This window comes from Brachycentrus maculatus, unplaced genomic scaffold (assembly GCF_059751285.1).
Source record: "Brachycentrus maculatus isolate JH-2025_06_01 unplaced genomic scaffold, ASM5975128v1 h1tg000263l, whole genome shotgun sequence".
In the NCBI taxonomy this organism is placed as follows: domain Eukaryota; kingdom Metazoa; phylum Arthropoda; class Insecta; order Trichoptera; family Brachycentridae; genus Brachycentrus; species Brachycentrus maculatus.
In genome coordinates, this window is record NW_028281014.1 from 80,820 (window position 1) to 99,419 (window position 18,600).

Sequence of the window (18,600 nt, forward strand, 5' to 3'; positions counted from 1 at the left end):
ATGAATAAAAATGAAAAAGTCTGGATATTTGCAGGGCTTATATCCTCGCATAGGCTAGTTAAGTGGTATGCAACGATTAACAAATATGCAACGTTCACTAGTCTAAAAATGATTGATAATCACACTTCTCAACTTTCTTCTTAACACACATTTCTCTTCTTTGCACTTTTGATAAAGTGACAGCAATGTAAAAAAATATGCTGTCCGCCATGAGCAATGTTCAGTTTTTCATATTATCCTGTTACGTTTAGCAGATAGCACAGCCGTTGCGGTTAAAATTAAAAATTAAAATACAAATTCTACCTGTTATCTGTGATATTTTTATGTATGTAAATATATTAAAACACACTTGTATTTGAATGCAAACCCGTGACAAAATTTCAAATCAATCGCCTTATAGCTCTAGGAGATTTATGATCTTCAATAAACGAACATTTACCTTTGATTTTCACAGATATTGACTTAAAAACAGAAATTTTAAATTAATTGACACATGATTTTATTTATTTGCACATACTTGTACATATGTACATAATATTGACTAAATCCAAAGATATATTCGTTATTGTACATATTATACCTGATATTACTAATTATTAAAATTGCTTAGCTCCAAATAAGGTCCTTAAGTCCATTGAATCTTTACAGTAGTTTGAACAAGCACTAAGTAGGCGAAATAATTGACACGACGAATTTTAGTTTGCTTTTTTTTATTTTATTTTACGTTTTAAAGAATAAAATATACAACTTACAGGCCCTTAAAATCAGTGTTTCACTTTAATAATTAAATGATATATCAATCCAAAGATCTTAATAAAATATACTTCATTTCATCTGTTGTTGTAACTTTTAAGTATACAAGTATGAACATTATAATTAGTATTGCCACGGTCAAAATATAAATTAAAAATAAAATAATAACCGATTTCTGTCCTCACCCTTACATTTCGTCACTCGTATTATATTCGGTAATAAAGGTAAACCGATGTTGAACGGTTAACAAGCATCCCTCCATTATGACACTTAGGACTTAAATTTGTGTCCACCTACGGATGTTGTCCGTTGCTTCTTTGGCGAGCATGCGCCCTAGTCTTTTTGCTATAGCTGTAAGTCTGGCTTTCAGTTCTACGCGATACTCCGTCGGTGAAGCCTCAAAAGAGGCGTCGCGGCGACTTTGCCCCGTGTAACCCAGGAATCCAGCTCGAACGCTCTCATTAATACAATATTCGAAAACAAACTTTTCCCGCTTTTCCGGAGTGACGTATCGGCAGGTAAAGTCAATAAAACATTTTTTCCGCTTTGAAACTTGAATGTGGAGTTGTGTTGCGATACTTTGAAAGTTTGAAGTTCGTGAATATTATAACTGCGAAAGTGTTATTGTTTTGAGTGACTAGTGACTAAATTGTGACAAGAAACCTTCTGGAAAATTTCACATTCTGTAAGAAAAATATATATATTTAATTTATGATCAATATTTCATAAAATCTATAAGTTAAACATTATTGTAAATCATTATTATTATTTTGAGAGTATTAAGACGAAAGGAAATCTCAAATACGTTGATATTTTTTGTAATGTCTTATTTCTGTGAGAATTCGGTAGTATGATTATAATATGTTTAAGGTTAAAGTATTAATTTTTTTCTCTTTTTTTGTGTGTATATGAGGTAAAAATGGATAAAAACAATAAAAATATATGATAAAAGAACTCCACCGATAAGACACAAAACGTGGCTTGGTGGGGTCTATGCAAAAATATTTTAACTATGTTTAAAATTGTTCTTTTAAATAAATAAGTACAATTTATGTAATTTTTATAAACGGTTCATTAACGTCAGCTAAATAAATAACAATATAAAAAAATATACTTATTTATATATTGTGTAATTACAATGCATATGTTTTACATGTATTGTAATTTGTTTGGTTTCAACTTGATTTTATTTAAATAAATAAGTCCTTCAGCCAAAATTACTTAATAATTTACTCAATTCACTTTTCTACTTTCAGACAAAATGATTCAAGACGGATTTGATTGTTTGCCTTTAGTAATTTTACTTTGCAAATAATTTTAATTCAGCTAATTGTTTATTCCGAGGCACCCACCCACGCAATGTTTATTTTACATTTTGCTTGTCACTCAACGTGCTTTTTAGACAGGTTCATGTTTCCAGTATTGTTAGCAAGCCAGATATATATTTAATAAGTTTTTTTTCTATCGATTTTTTTGCCGATATCTTCGGTTTTAATAATAATTGCGGTAAAAACCGTTTTTAAACAGAATTTTAAATCAAACGAATATCTGTTAAACTGAATATTCTAGAATATAAATTAAAAACTTTGAATTATTTTTTGGCAACTAATCAAAGATGAAGAAGAATATGGAAGTCTGGGAAGAAGAATATGACGTCTGTCATAGGCTGGTTTAAGTGGTCACTTTATACATGTGTAACATTCACCAATTGTACCCATTTTTGACAACCACACTACTTAAATTCTTGGAAGTTCTATTTAAATGAACCAATTTTTGAAACATTGTACTTGAATCACTAGAACTTCACTAGAGACATCTATTGGTGAGATGAAAAGAAGTTTTTTATTGAGCATAAACTCTTTTATTAGTATGTAAGGTCCGAATCCTGGATTATATTAATTTAATCCAGATTTTGTAAACCAGTATTTGGACACACTCAAAATGTTGTAAAAACTTTAAAGTTTTCTTATCTCAACATTGATGTAAAAAGATATGAGATCAGAACATGAAAATCTGTGTTTTTACAAGGAAAATGGTGTGTTTTTGGCTGGTTTAAGTGATCCTTCTATGGCGTCTTCCTTATCATTCGTTCACTTCATGTTATACCATTTGAAAACACTAAATCGTATTTATCGGAAAAACCATTCCATCATCAGGTGAAATGTAGACTTAATTTGACATGATAATGGAAAGGTAATTCCGAAACTTGTAGTCATGAAGTAGTGTTGTACACAAAGTGAACGATGAATGATGAGGAGGGTGTTCTTTTACCAAACTACAGAGTTAACAATACTTATAATATATAAAGGTCTTTTAATAGCTTTGTAATATCCATTATTTAACCCATGATTGACACCATATACTCAAATTTATATTTGTTATACTCATATAATTTTTGGAATAAAGATGTATGATAAAATCAGTAAAAAAAATGACTTGTGAATTTTTCTTCCGCACTATTAGACATACAGGGAAACGCATAGAAATATCATTTTCGTTTATAATATCGTATTTCCTTATCTTCTGCTCTGCCTTATATTTTTCTTATCGCAGATTACCAACATCCTGGAACATCTCAAGTGTCCTCAGGCTGGGAGGAACTGCTACCCTTTAAGTCGATTCCCAGTCCACTCGTTTTCATTTCGAAGCCAAGATTTCATGATTTATAGCGACACTAAACAGCATCTGCAAAAACATAATTAGTTGTTTGTTGGCCTTGTCAACCCAACGCAGAAGTGACCTTACCGATTTAAATTTATTTGTAACAACTCATCGGCAAGCTTTGAGATTCACCTCTTAAACACAAATATATATATTTATAAATATATATATGTCCGCCTCCGTAGTGTAATGGTCAGCACGCTCGGCTACCGCTCTGGAGGTCCGGGGTTCGATTCCCAGGTGGGGTCAAATAAATATAAGTGATTTTTTCACTGTAATATTTATTCAATACTACCCTGGACTGGTACCTAAAGCGGAGGGCTGATTACCTTTCCTTCATGTGTAAACGATCAAGATGACATTGCGTTTATATGAAGCAGTGCTCTATGCACCATTTGGGTGCGGATAAGGGTTTTATATTATATATATTTATATATATATATATATAAATATATATATTTTTATATTAATATATATATATATATATATATATATATATATATATATATATATATATATATATATGTATATATATATATATATTTATATATATATATATATACATATATATATATATATATATATATATATATATATATATATATTAGTACGTATTTTATTATGTACGTATTTTGTACAGCCTTGTAAAGAAGCATATCTTTCTTGTACAGATATGTATACAAGAAAGAGACAAAGGTATACAACCTCTCCCCTCAAAAAAGATTTACATGATGCGTTACATAAATCGTTTATTTCGGACTATTTTTGATTTATTAATGATTCTTGATTTTCATTTTTTTTATTTCTTTATTTTTCATTAGATATATTTAAATAAAAGGAAATTTATATGATTTTTATATTTATTGACCTTGCAGGGCTACGAAAAAACTACATAATATTTACTCTGAATTATTTGATATTGTCACTAAATTGTTAAGAGCATTTACCTCCCCTACACAATGAGGTCATGGGTTCAATTATCGCGAAGATCAGTAATTATATGTGAAAAATAAGTTAACTCATTTTTTTTGGTAACTGAAGCAATAATGAAAAATATTGAAGAAATATAACCACAATTTGATAGCACATTTGTAAGCTACAATTTAGAAAATTAATTACAGTGTTTGACAAAAATGGAACCATATAAATTATTCAAAACATTTTTTTTTATTTTCGTTAAGATGGTGTTACAGTCACTCCAGCATAATCAGGTTGACGCTCAACTACGAAACTTGCGTTGCGAGTTCGTTTCCTTCCAATTGCAAAATATTTTTTTTAAATATTTATTTTTAAATGACCTAAGTATATGTAATGTATTTTTTCATCTACTTTCACTTTCTATACTATCTTACTTGCAGACAAGTCTCTAAAATAGAGGCTTTGGGGTCTTTCATTTGTTTAAATAGTCATAGACCCTAGTTACATAAAATGTTTATAAAAAATTAAGTTGTACTTGGTAAATACCACTATTACTTAAAATCTTTTGTGACACGTGTTTTGATGCATTCCGTGTCATTTCCAAAATACGCCGTACGAAAATTATGCATAATGCATCGAAATACGTGTCACTGTAGATCAAAATAAATAGTGGTGCTTTCCAATTAAAAATGGATAGATTTATTAGTACACTGACTGTAGAATTAACAAATGAAATTATTAAAATTATCAAAGAAAATAAATCATTTAATATCATTATATTTAAGTAGCCTTGAAATAAATTGTCTAAAGCGAGTGTTATTCGAACTATCTTGCGAGTAAATAAGTTGCGGTGACGTTAATTTATTCTATTTTGTAACATATTCAATTTCGCTTAATTCCGCAGTAAGTTTGTATATATTCAGTGATTAAGAGGCTTTCATCGAATTTAAGTCCCCCTAAGTCGAGCCCCTTATAAACTCTACGGGGATTATTTCATTACGCCATCTGCGTGCCAGTGGCGGGGTTACCATACAAATAATAGCGGAATGAAATTCCCGAAACGAAGAACTCAAATTCAATTTTCGATAGCGTGATCCTTGCAAGTGTGGCGGACTCTCAGAATCCTGTTCGTGCCACATCCCGGTGAAATTCGATTGCATAATAATAAATGTTTTATGCATTTATTCCTCCTTTTTTACACCTTTTCTCTTCTGTTTTAGAATTCCCCGAGGATTAATGGCTTTTAAGATTAGGTACGTGAATGTGACGTGTTAGATGTGTAAGGAAAGAGATATGTTAGCAAATAGAAACAAGAATATCAGAACTTCATTTTTTTAAGATTTTTTTTAAAATTTGCTTTATACCAGTACTTTGTATAATATTTTTTAACTAAAATTGATAAAATTCAACCTTTTTTATTATTATTTATTATAAGTGCTATTATTCTAACCTGTTTCGATAATTACCTTGAAAGGTATTCATCACTGAAGAAGGTAAGGTGTTTTTTGAAACTGGGTTAAATAATACTATCGAAAATAAAAGTGGTAAAAATGAAAGTGTTGTCTTTATTTTACAGAGAAAGAGTTTTCGGTATGTACATAAACATTTTTATTTTACACTTTTTTTGGAATCCCAAGTGGATCATTTTTAAAAATAGGTATCAAATTGTTGTTGAGTGGGTTCGAACCTAGAAATTCTGGCTCAGAGTTCCCAACTCTTAATATTGGACTACAAATCTAACACGAATACCTACCCCTCAGTGTATCCTCATAGTTACAAAATTATATTATGTAATATGTAAGTGTGTTTATCAGTTTTGGTGCCAAATTCGTTACCATTATTTGCACTTAAAACACAGTCACCAATATTGGATATTTAATATTTATTTATTTTCCAATAATACATGTTTCTTGTGCCATCTAGTATAAAACCTTCTGATTAAAACATTAATACTGAGTTACTTAAACTAACCGCTCTATATAAGTGAGTTGAAAATTTTTAGCAGCATTCAGATTTACAAAAATACTTCTTGCTTTTGTAACGTGTTTATCCATCAAATAATACTCGTATATTACATTCAAGTAAATATATAATATTATGGAGTTATAAAATAATATTTAAATCTTAAAATGATTTTCAAAACATCAAAGTATATTTCTTACAATCGTTACGTTTTTACTCATCAAAAAAATATATTTTAATCAAGAAAATGTTATGAAACTCTAGCAATATTTCAAATCATTGTATAGTTGAGATGTTCTTCGGATTAAATGAAAAATAAACCTTTTTACAACAAATAAAGCATGTAAACAAGCCTCTATACAACGGAAGTAAGTAAGCTTAAGTTAATGTAAATATTTATATGCCCTTTTTGTATTTTTAGTATGTTACTTATGTAAACAGTAGTACTTTGTAAAATAAAAAGGAGCACGTACAAGTAGTATTTACATATATGAATTAATATGTGTCTTTTCTATATTATTTATTATATCAGGCGCCGTGGCGTAGTTGGGTAAATGCTCGAATGCGAAACTGGCATCGCGGGTTCAATTCACGCAAAAAATAATTCAATAAGTACTTATTTTCAATTGGTCTGTGCGTTTGTGATGTATTTTTCACACTTACCTTCCTATCCTTACTATCCTACCTGCTGACAACCCTTTAAAAGTAGGGCTTTGCGGGTTATTCCTTTTAAAAATACACATATATACATATATATACATATATATATATATATATATATATATATATATATATATATATATATATATATATATATATATATATATATATATATATATATATATATATATATATATATATATATATATATATATATATATATATATATATATATATATATATATATATATATATATATATATATATATATATATATATATATATATATATATATATATATATATATATATATATATATGTATATATATTTATAAAAAATAAAATCCACATAATTTTCTACAAATAAAACATTAATATAACGGTTCCTTGGCCATCTCTACCTCAACATAACAAATCACTCCAGGTACCGTTTTTGCCATAACATTAAGATTCGTTATATCGCGATTCCATTTTAATAGCAAAGTGGGGTAAGAGTTCATTATTCCAGGTCGTTTCATATTGCCTTATTTATTATTATTTAGTAGACGATTCGTTCAATTCCCTTAAGTTTTCCTTGTGATCTTGGAACAATAGAATAATCTTAAAAGATGTTAAGTAATGTTAATCTCAAACGATGTTACGATGTTAACTAAGGGTGTTTAATTGTTGCGGATATATCAATGTACAAGTATAACTACTGTAAAAAACGCTGTTGATTTATCAGTTTATTTTATTTCTTTCCCTACTTTAATTATTCCTTAGAAAAGTAATTATTTTAATCGTGATGAAAATGGAGATAATATGAGATAACAGTGATGTAGCTCAGTGTTCCGCAAACTTTTTATATTCAAGGTACACCTTCCAAATTAAGAAATATAAGACGTGCATATTTACCGTATTATAGATACATATTTAACACATTTTTTTAATGCGAAATGTGAGCCTACTTAACTGAGCACAGGCAATCAAAATTTGAAACAATTGTGTTATTTTCACAAAATTAGACTTTTTCCGCGGCACACTAACTAATCACCACGGTACACCAGTGTACCGCGGCACACACTTTGCGGAATAATGATTAAGATAACATCTCAACATAGATGAAGACGAATATAGAAGTCTAGGCATCAACGGAGCTTACAATCGTCATGGGCTAGTTTAAGTGATCTCTTTACACACGTGTAACATCCATCAATTTCACCCATGATTGACAACCTTGTGGTTGTCAATCATGAAAAATTTTGAAAAATTTTACTCAAATTTTGAAAGTGTTGAGAGAGTCGTAAGCCCTGTAAATGCTCAGACTTCCATATTATTCTTTATCTATGTGAGAATGTCAAAAAAGGAGATAATAATTAATCGATAATCATCAAGTATGTTTTCAGTTAATACCAACAACATTAGTGAGAAAAATATCGATTTCATCTCCGTATGCTTAGGTACGTCATAATCTATTTAATATACTATAGCAACTGTGCTATTGGAAGACAAAAAATCAATATTGTATTGATAATATGTATGGGAAATGGGATTAATTTTCCTTACTTGGTTATGAAAACCTTTTTTTATATTCTAATCAGGCCTTCATTTCAATCTCGAAGAATATGGCATTTCGGAGTGGAAAATTGAAGCCGAGACATAATCCGGCGAAGAAAGTTGGTCGGAATGTTTTAAAAGAAAATGCAAATTTTCCATCCATTCCTTTGGGGCTGGTTTATTAATAACCCGGCGTCAGGGATTGTGTGGTATTATGGTATTAAAACAGGTAGGTATGACGTTTCAGTACCTAGTATCACGGAATATCTTCTTGCTAGGGTAATTTAGCCAACGATTTTTTAACCATAATTTAAATATTTTGTTAATTAAAAAAATGTTGTTAGAGCGATTCTTAAGTTTTTGTTCAAATAAATAAAAAAAATATTCATTGAAATTGTTATTATTTATGGTATTATTTATTTTCAATGAATTAAAGATATACTTTTAAAAAACCACTATTTTTTATAAATTATTGTAAATTATTTATTATGTTAGGATGCATTTTGCATCATTTTCAAGCACCATGTTTGAAAATGATGCAGAACACATCAAAACACTTATCACAATACATTTGAAGGAAAAGTGGTATTTACCAAGCATAAATTTAATTAAAAATCAATTAAAGGTACTATTAGCTTCAGTTTCATATTTTTTCTTCAAAATTCTATGAAAAATTTACTGTTTAACCGATCTACAATTTTTGTCTACTCCATTACTTAGTTTAAACCTTTTGATAATTCTGTAGTTTACATAAAAAAATATGTCAACAAATTGAAAGATACCAACTCATTAGTTTTTATTGATTTTTCAGCATAGATAAAGAAGAACTTAGAAGTCTAAAAAATATGCAAACCAGTCTATGACATGTCGTTAGCACTGTTCATGTCCAGACTTATTTAAAATATCAATAAAATAATTGACATAAATAACTCTTCGTAAATTGGAGAAAAAAAATGGATACACTCAACATATTGTGAATAATATAACTCTCTCATAGTGTAACATACATACGAGTATATTATCTTTCATTTGTCTCAGTAGTCTAGTGGTAAGAGTGATTGGCTACTCTATGTGTGGTTTTAAATTCGAATCCCAGGGACCAAAGTATGCATAAATGATTTTTCCACTATAAATCATTATTATTTTGAAGGATTCTTTAAGCATTTATTTTTATCCTTAATTTGTATGGTTTTACATAATGCAAACTATGCCATGTTCTCTCCGATTCCGCGGCTTCACATGTTAGCCAATGATTTTGAATGTTTAGATTTATTTAATATATTGTTATCCACCTTGAAGTCTGTACTTTCTCAGAATTTTTTCTCCATGTTATAATGGATAAATTTAAACGTTGTGTTTCACTCTCTCTCGCTGCTCGCTGATAGCGTGTGAAGGAGACGTGTATTTACCAGTGCTTACTATTTGTTATTTTATTATTATTTTATATTTAAGACTTTTTGATTCTCTATTAGTGTATTCATGAGTGTATTTTTATATAAGATACTGTTTATATGTATTGTGTTAACGGCATTAGCAGTTTAAAAAATAAATAAATATTACCATACCATAAAGTTAACAATGCGTTTAACATACAAAATACTATACAATTGACATTACTTAAGTATTTTTCACACACCATAATTCACTTTGGAATAATAAATGTTTTTAATTTGCGCTACATGTTAGGAGGCACTATTTGAACTCCAATCTGTCAAAATATCAATGAAATCATGGGGCGTTATCATAATTGGCTTTCACAAAAACCACGTAAAAAAACGGTAGGCCGATCCTCCTCCCTCGTCCGTATCCTACCCTCGTCCGGTTAAAACCATAATTTCTAGTAAATTACCGACGCACTAGATCCATGTGCCAAAAACTAATATCAAAAGCAGATTTTAATTTGATAAGGGTAGAATACAGGTGGTGAGAACTGAAATAACCTGTTATTACAGCATAGAGTTTTCGTAATGAAGTCAAATTTTAACGAGATTTGTGAATATTAATAATAAATGTTAAAAATAACATTTTGACATCTCAACATGCAGAAAGAATTATGTGAAAGTCTGGGTATTTATACAGCCTATGACCTGTCATAGGCTGGTATAATAGAACGCCACACCACTCTATCTTGGAAAACACTCCTCGTTTGTGAGACGTTCGTGCATCTCCTCATACATGCCCGCCGATTATTTCGACTCTTGACCTGACCGCTTTCAAGTATTTGACACACCTGATTGTGCCAAGTTTTTCTCGATCTTCTTCTGCTTCTTTTTCCAACTACATTCACCTCATAAATTTGTTTTACCATTCTTACCTCACTAATTCGTTCCACAAACTAAAACGTCTAAACCATCTCAACACACCTTTCTTAATTTTATCGATAATGCTTATCTCAGCTTTGCATTCCTACCTTATTTCGCCATTCGAATACCTTGTTCCGCACATTTGTCTGAGAGGTCGCATTTCGACTGCATTCAGTCTACTTTCATCCTTATTTTGCCAACTCCATGCTTCAACTCCATACATTAGTGTTGTAACCAGGACTCCGTTGTGTACTACTGTTAAAATCACCACATTCACCGCGTTTTTAATTACTCTTTATAATTCAACTGTCAATCGATAAAAAGTGAATACTAGTGTGTACAATTTTACTGTTACCTTTTACTTGTATTAAGACTTCAGAAATTGATTTGATTGTACTGAAGGTGTATAATTAGCAGTGGGAGGGGGAGTTCTGATAATTACTAGACACGGTGTTGCGTGTATTGTGAACGAATATATCTTACGCAACACTTAAATGTTCTGTTGTATATCGCTCACTCCTTTCAAAAACGTCATGTATCAAAAGTCGTCAATTTTCAGTTATGCATGTTTTCGGAATGCCTAAAAAATGTACGATATCCCAGCAAAAGAGGCATATTTTTAACTTAATATTTACCCGCAACAGGGCAGAAAGTGTTTTTTTTTTGCATTTTGAAGAAAAGGTATTGTTAAAATATTTTTTAAATATACTAAATATTTATCAAATGGAGAAAAAACATTTAGATTTTACCTAAAAAGATCTGTTGCCCAGTAAAAAGTTCAATAAGTGGCTTGATATTTATTTTTAAAACTTTTTTTTTAAAACTTTAAAAACGATCTCCTGAAAAATCAAGTTTTTTGATATATGACGTTGTTTAAAGGAGTGACCGATATGGTAAAACAATGCTAACTGCAAGATCCAAAATACAGAAACACATCAAACAAAAGCTAATATATGCTTTTTTGGTCAAAAGATCATTGACAACATTTTGATGTGTCCAAACTCCACTTAAGAGTCGAAAATGCCGAGTTTCTCCAGGGTATGGTTGGCTACAATAGTTTAGAGACTTGAAGGAATATGTATTTGATTACGCATTTTTATCGATTGTTGCGCGGTATGGTCGATAATCCTAAAATTATCCGGAAAATTTGTCTGTATGTTCCCGATAGTTACCTAAGACAGCGTCGGCATAGATTGTTTCACATTCCTATGCACAGGACCAATCTGCCGATTATTATAAACATACTACCTATGCACAACGCAGTAATCGTTAAATTTAAAAAAAAATTGATAGCGCAAAATTATAATTTTTAGTGTGAAGTTTCGTTTGCATGATCAAAGAATAACGAAATAATGCTTCATTGGCATATTTATCAAAACTTAATCACTGATGCTTTAAATCGATAAAATGTGAATAATTTATGAGTCAGGCTAACGTTTGTTAACGAAAAAATTATATTTTTTCATAACTGTGTTTCAACTTATGTAGAAGAAAGGCTTTTCCATCAAAAGCTTTTTTAGAATAATCTGCAAAATTTCAAATATTTCAATGAAAAGATTCTGATTCACAAGATTTCAGGATGTCATTCTAAATAAAGATTCTGATAAATAAATGTATTTCATATTTTAATTCTGAAAAATAAAAAAAATGTTATATATATATATATATATATATATATATATATATATATATATATATATATATATATAATATATATATATATATATATATATATATATATATATATATATATATATATATATATATATATATATATATATATATATATATATATATATATATATATTATATATATATATATATATAAATATATATATATATATATATATATATATATATATATATATATATATATATATATATATATATATATATATATATATATATATATATATATATATATATATATATATATATATATATATATATATATATATATATATATATGTATATATATATATATATATAAATAAACATATATATATTTATATATATATACATATATGCAACATTTAAATATTCTTTAATTTTTTATCCTTAAAAGCCAATGGTGCAAAGGCACTGAATCTTTTTGACATAGTCTTGTCTTAATCTCTTTTTAAATGAAGGCAAGGTGATCAATGGTACATTTAGGTACCAGTCCAGGGTAAAATTTAATAAGTATTTAATAAATATACAATTCACCAATTAATATAAACCCTCATCTAATTAATATATATTCAATGTGTGAAATGTAATATGCACAATAAATTTTAATACATAATATAAAACAATGTTTGAATGTCAAATTTATACTACAGGCATTGTGAATTTAAATAACAGAATTGTATATAAATAAATTGCATGAAAATAAATTTATAAAATAGGAGGTTGTTCATAAACATAATCATTAATTCCAATAATGTACCCTCACTGAGGTTTCTCGTGCTAAGGGGATATTTTACAACAATGAATTATAAAATTGTAATTAAAGAAAACATTTTTTTAATATTTCATCCCCAATTAAATTGTAACTTCATTTATATTTTTAGTACCTAACTAACTAACTAACCATCACGCCGCTTCCCCGCAGGGGTAGGCAGAGAGAATCGAACGCCACACCACTCTGTCTTGGCAAACATTCTTTGCCTCTTCTACATTCATGCATCTCCTCATACATACCCGACGATTATTACGACTCCTGACCCGGCCGCTTTCAAGTATTTGACATACCTGATTGTGCCAAGTTTTCCTCGGTCGTCCTCTGCTTCTTTTTCCAACTACATTCGCTCCATAAATTTGTTTAACCGTTCTTTCTTCACTCATACGCTCCACATGTCCAAACCATCTCAACACACCTTTCTTAATTTTATCGATAATGCTTATCTCAGCCTTACATTTTTTCCTTATTTCATCATTCGAACATCTATCAAACATCGTTTAGCCACACATTCGTCTGAGGGATCGCATTTCGACTGCATTCAGTCTACTTTAATCCTTCTTTTGCCAACTCCATGTTTCACTTCCATACATAATAAAACCATGGAGATATTCATTGTTACCCTCCCGATATCAATTTAAAATATTTTTTTTTGTAAATTGTTGTTCCTTTGCATGCCAAGCATTAAAAACATTGTAGCCAAAGTTGTTTTTAAAAAATTATTCAAAGACAATTTATATGAATTTTCATCTTGAGAGAAATGGTTACTTTCTTAATGTAAATGTCGGTTTTCTATTGATTGGTTCAATATTATACTTTACTTACGACCAAACCTTGAGGTTTGAGCAGTTTGTCAAATATAACACGTGTATTGTAAACAAACGTTTTAACTCTATTTATTGTTTCAACAGAAGAATGACATGCTTTTTTCACATTTTTTTACCAAATCTCTACCGCTATTTGTTTTTAAAACATTTGTTTTACAGAACATTAGACAAATAGTGATTTGAAAGTTGATGTAGAATGAGAGTAAAAGATACTTTTAGAGTACAAGGATCAAATCAAAAAAAGGTCAAATTAAGGAAGTAATTCTTTCAAAATTATTATTTGAGTTCAATTCAATCATACGTCCATCTCTTTATATACATATTTTTTTACTCGCTAGTTTTTGTAATTACCTGTTAACGAAAACAACTGTAGTTTTACAAACTAGTCATGTGTAATGAAAAAAAATAATAAATGGTATTACACATGTTTTTTTTCAAAATAATCAACATGTCATTCCACAAAGTCAAAACCAAATCAATAAATAATATAATTTGCACTTTATAGCATGTCAGTAAACAACGATTTTAAAATAATAAAGAACAGACTTTTTCAATTTTTTGTTACAAAGGACTAAAAAAATTCATGATTCTTCGTTAATTGCGTATAATTGAATAAAACACAATTGTTTTTACATTTGAAATTTCCATGGAGTATTTCAAAATGATTTTTATTTAAAACAGTGGAGGAGGTTCTCCATTAGAGAGATTGTTTTCATTTTAAACAAAATGATACGTGTTTAACTACCCACTCCCATGTATGGATTAAAATAAAACAAATATCTCTGTGATATCGTGAGTTATACATATTGCCACACAATATAAGCGGATACAAAACTCACAGCTAGTAAAAACGAAATTCACGATTTTTGGTGATGTTTTGCGAACGTCCATGCGCCGAAATAATGCTACCCGAATCACATTCTAAAAGTATTCCGTTTCACTATGAGATTGTGAAAGATAATATCAGGATTTTAAATTTAAACTAGCTGTACTCGGCCATACGTTGATGTAGTATAGTCTGGTTAAATTTAAATGAAAGAAAGACAAAAAAAAACTAAATAATTTTACAATATATTTATTATTGATTTGGCGTTTAATTTATAGAATTTAATTTTAATTTAAGTATTGCTTGTTAAATCAAACACAGATTTTTTGAGTCTACTAAGTTGTATTTTATTGTTAAAAAAACACAAAAAATTCTATTGTAACAATTGTTTTGTGTCAAAATGCATATAAGAAATCTTTCTCAATATGAGTAAATATTTATTTTAATATCACCCTCTACTAAAACCCGAAGCGCAAGTGAGCTTGTTTTCTTTTTCAACATTCTGAGAATAGAACCCGTGATCTTATAGTGGTTAAATTTGATGTCCACTTATTTAGTGAGACAAATATACTACTGGGTATTAGTCGTTCAAAAAATAGATTAATATTATTATTTGGGATATCACTACTAAAGGCAAAGCCCAAAAATGTCAAAAGGAAATTTACATCATTTTTACGGCTTCATTTACCATTGATTTTATTTCGTATATGTACGTGATGAAAAACCTTACAAAGCGTTATTTTATATCATTCCGGTATTAAGTTGATACTGTGCTTTATTATTTTGTTCAATATCAATGAAAACATTTAAATATTCTCTTGTATAAAGTATTACAAGAGTACTTGTATCGAACAATTTCATTGTTTGTTAATCGTATTTTTTCGTTTGTTTTAATTTGTATCAAATAACTCAGATACAATTATCATTTTTTCTCATAGATTTATATTATCCACTGACACTTCGTGATGGAATTGCATTTTTAATTTATTATTAGATTAAAACCAATATTTTTAGCTTTTCCACTTTTTTATTTGACCAGCGACCGGGTTTCGTCGTTACCGACATCATCAGACTGGTGATGATGTCGGTAACGACGAAACCCGGTCGCTGGTCAAATAAAAAAGTGGAAAAGCTAAAAATATTGGTTTTAATCTAATAATAAATTAATTTTTTCTCAGTTAAACCTTCCCGCCCCTAATTTTATTTTTATAGATTCGTACACAAAAAACAATAAAAAAAATAATAGAAAATTATATGAACACATAGCATTTGTAAATTTTTATTACTTTTGAAATAATAACAGTTCTTTAATAAAAACAAAAAGTTAATACGCTATTACATTCTATATTTAATTTAACATTTCAACAAAGATGAAGAAGAATAGGGAATTTTGAGTATTTACAGGGCTTTTGACCTGTCATCTGGTTTAGTGATCGTTAATTCAAAATGTACAGACTGTTGTAACTCATTCGTGAGATTGATGACATATTTATGAGTTCTAAAATATTAAGTTGTATGGTTGTCAATCATAGGTGGAATGGTGAATAGTGTAAATTTATCATTTGACCAGTCTATGACTGGTCATAAGCCCTGTAAATCCAGGATTCTCATTTTGTTCTTCATCTAAGTTGAGATGTAAAAAAGTAAAATTTTCCCAAAAATTACCCATCGTGTACGTTTTATATTTTCTATGGGAAATATTAAAATAATCTTGTTTTAATGATTGGCAATATAGAATTTCTTTTTAACGGACACAAAGTTTCTATTTTGATCGTGTTCTGTAATTGATTGTTGTATTTTGTCCATTTTCTATCATACACTAATGAATGTGAAAATAAGCTCTTTCAATGTTATTTCTTTCGAAGGAATAAATACTTTCGGCCTTTGATAAAAACCTTTGACAATACGTTACTAAATAAAGCAATTTTTGTTCTTTAAATATACGAGTATCAAAAAAGACATGATCTGAAATAATGATGTTGTACAGGGTGGCCCAAAATTAATCACCCTATTGGAAGATGCTATAATTTTTGCACATGGCGTTGTACGGCTATCAAATTTGATATTTGTGAACAAGAACAGCTGCCGTATACAAATTTGAAGTGGTGCAAAATTATACATCCAATTTTGTTTTTAAATAATAAAAACAAACTAATAGAAAAAAATATTTAAGTTATACAAATATTTATTTGGACACAACATTTTGAGCGTGTCCAAATACTTGTTCACAAAATCTGGATTATCTCCAATTACAGGAGTTATTTTCATATTATTTTTTTCAATTCACCAATTCTACCCATTATTGACAACCACATTTGTGGTTGTCAATAATGGGTAGAATTGGTGAATTTTACACGTGTGAAAAGTGATCACTTAAACCAGCCTATGACGGTCGTCAGCCCCGTAAATGCCCAGACTTCCATATTCTTCTTCATCTTTGATGAGATATCAAAAAATTATATTTATTTGGACCTTTGTATTTTTTTGTTAATTTAAAAAGATGATATCCAACAAGTAGCTGACGCCAGTGTTGATACACATTTTTGCCCGTTTTATCAATAGGTTTGTATTATGCAGTTGTCTAGTATACAAATATCAGATATGATTGACGTACAACGCCATTGGCAAAAATTCTAGAAACTTCCGACAGGGTGCTTATTTTTGTTCAACCCTGTAGATAAAATTAAAAATCCTTTATACTATTTTTTTTAAAGAAAAAATATCAGCAAATGTATTTTATTTAAGCATCTATTTTAATGAAAAGACGGTGATATTACTCCTTCAAGAGTGTGTTTATTTTTTTACATACACTAAATATGAACTCATTGTACCAACACATATAAAAAATAAGTTAACTCTAGCACCGTTTACATTTTCACGAGCCTGTTATGTAATAAATAAAATTAAACAGTCATAAAGAGTTAATTAGAATAGAAGTTTAACATGCTTCACGTTAAACTTAATAAATGACTAAAATTGAAAGTCTAGAAAGTGTTTGTAATTTAAAAGCGTATCCACTAAGACAAGTCAGTCAAGATGACATTACAATAGAGAAATATCCCAAATTTATTAATTGTTAACCCTTTAACGGCAAACTTAAGGCCATACTCGCAATCACAGATCTCATTCAGCGTTCGGCAACGCTAAGAGCCGTACGTCAATTCACGCGCTGTTTTTTTATAAAATATTTAATAAGAATATACATTTTAAACTTCTCAAAAAACTTAAGAACGAATGTTTGTAAAGTGCTCTGAAAACATCCTATAGGAGTTTAAGAACATTGTGACAACAAATGTGACACAAGGTACATATGTGTTTTATTTTTTTAATAACAAAATGATCAAAACAGCTGAAATACTTGATAAAATATATAAATGAATTATAATACTGGAGAGATAAAGTAACTCTTATTTGAAGATTACAGCGCACTTTATAAACGTCCGCCTCTGTAGTGTAATGGTCAGCACGCTCGGCTACCGTTCTGGAGGTCCCGGGTTCGATTCCCAAGGGAGGTAAAATAAATATTAGTGATTTTTTCACTGTCATATTTATTCAATATTACCCTGGACTGGTACCTGAAGCGGAGGACTGATCACCTTTCCTTCATGTGTAAACGATCAAGATAACACTGCGTTTATATGACGCAGTGCCCTATGCACCATTGGGGTGCGGATAAGCGTTTTATTATTATTATTATAAACGTACGTTCTGAAC

General features: G+C 29.2%; 1 protein-coding gene across 1 annotated transcript in view; it reads left to right on the forward strand.

Moving 5' to 3' along the window:
* The first annotated feature begins 1,195 nt into the window (after positions 1-1,195).
* LOC148305704 (kin of IRRE-like protein 1) overlaps positions 1,196-18,600 on the forward strand; it is a 157,462-nt gene continuing 140,057 nt past the window's right edge. The window contains exon 1 of the mRNA XM_088266219.1: positions 1,196-1,438. The gene's annotated coding sequence lies outside the window, so the exon portion shown is untranslated. The remainder of the gene's footprint in view (positions 1,439-18,600) is intronic.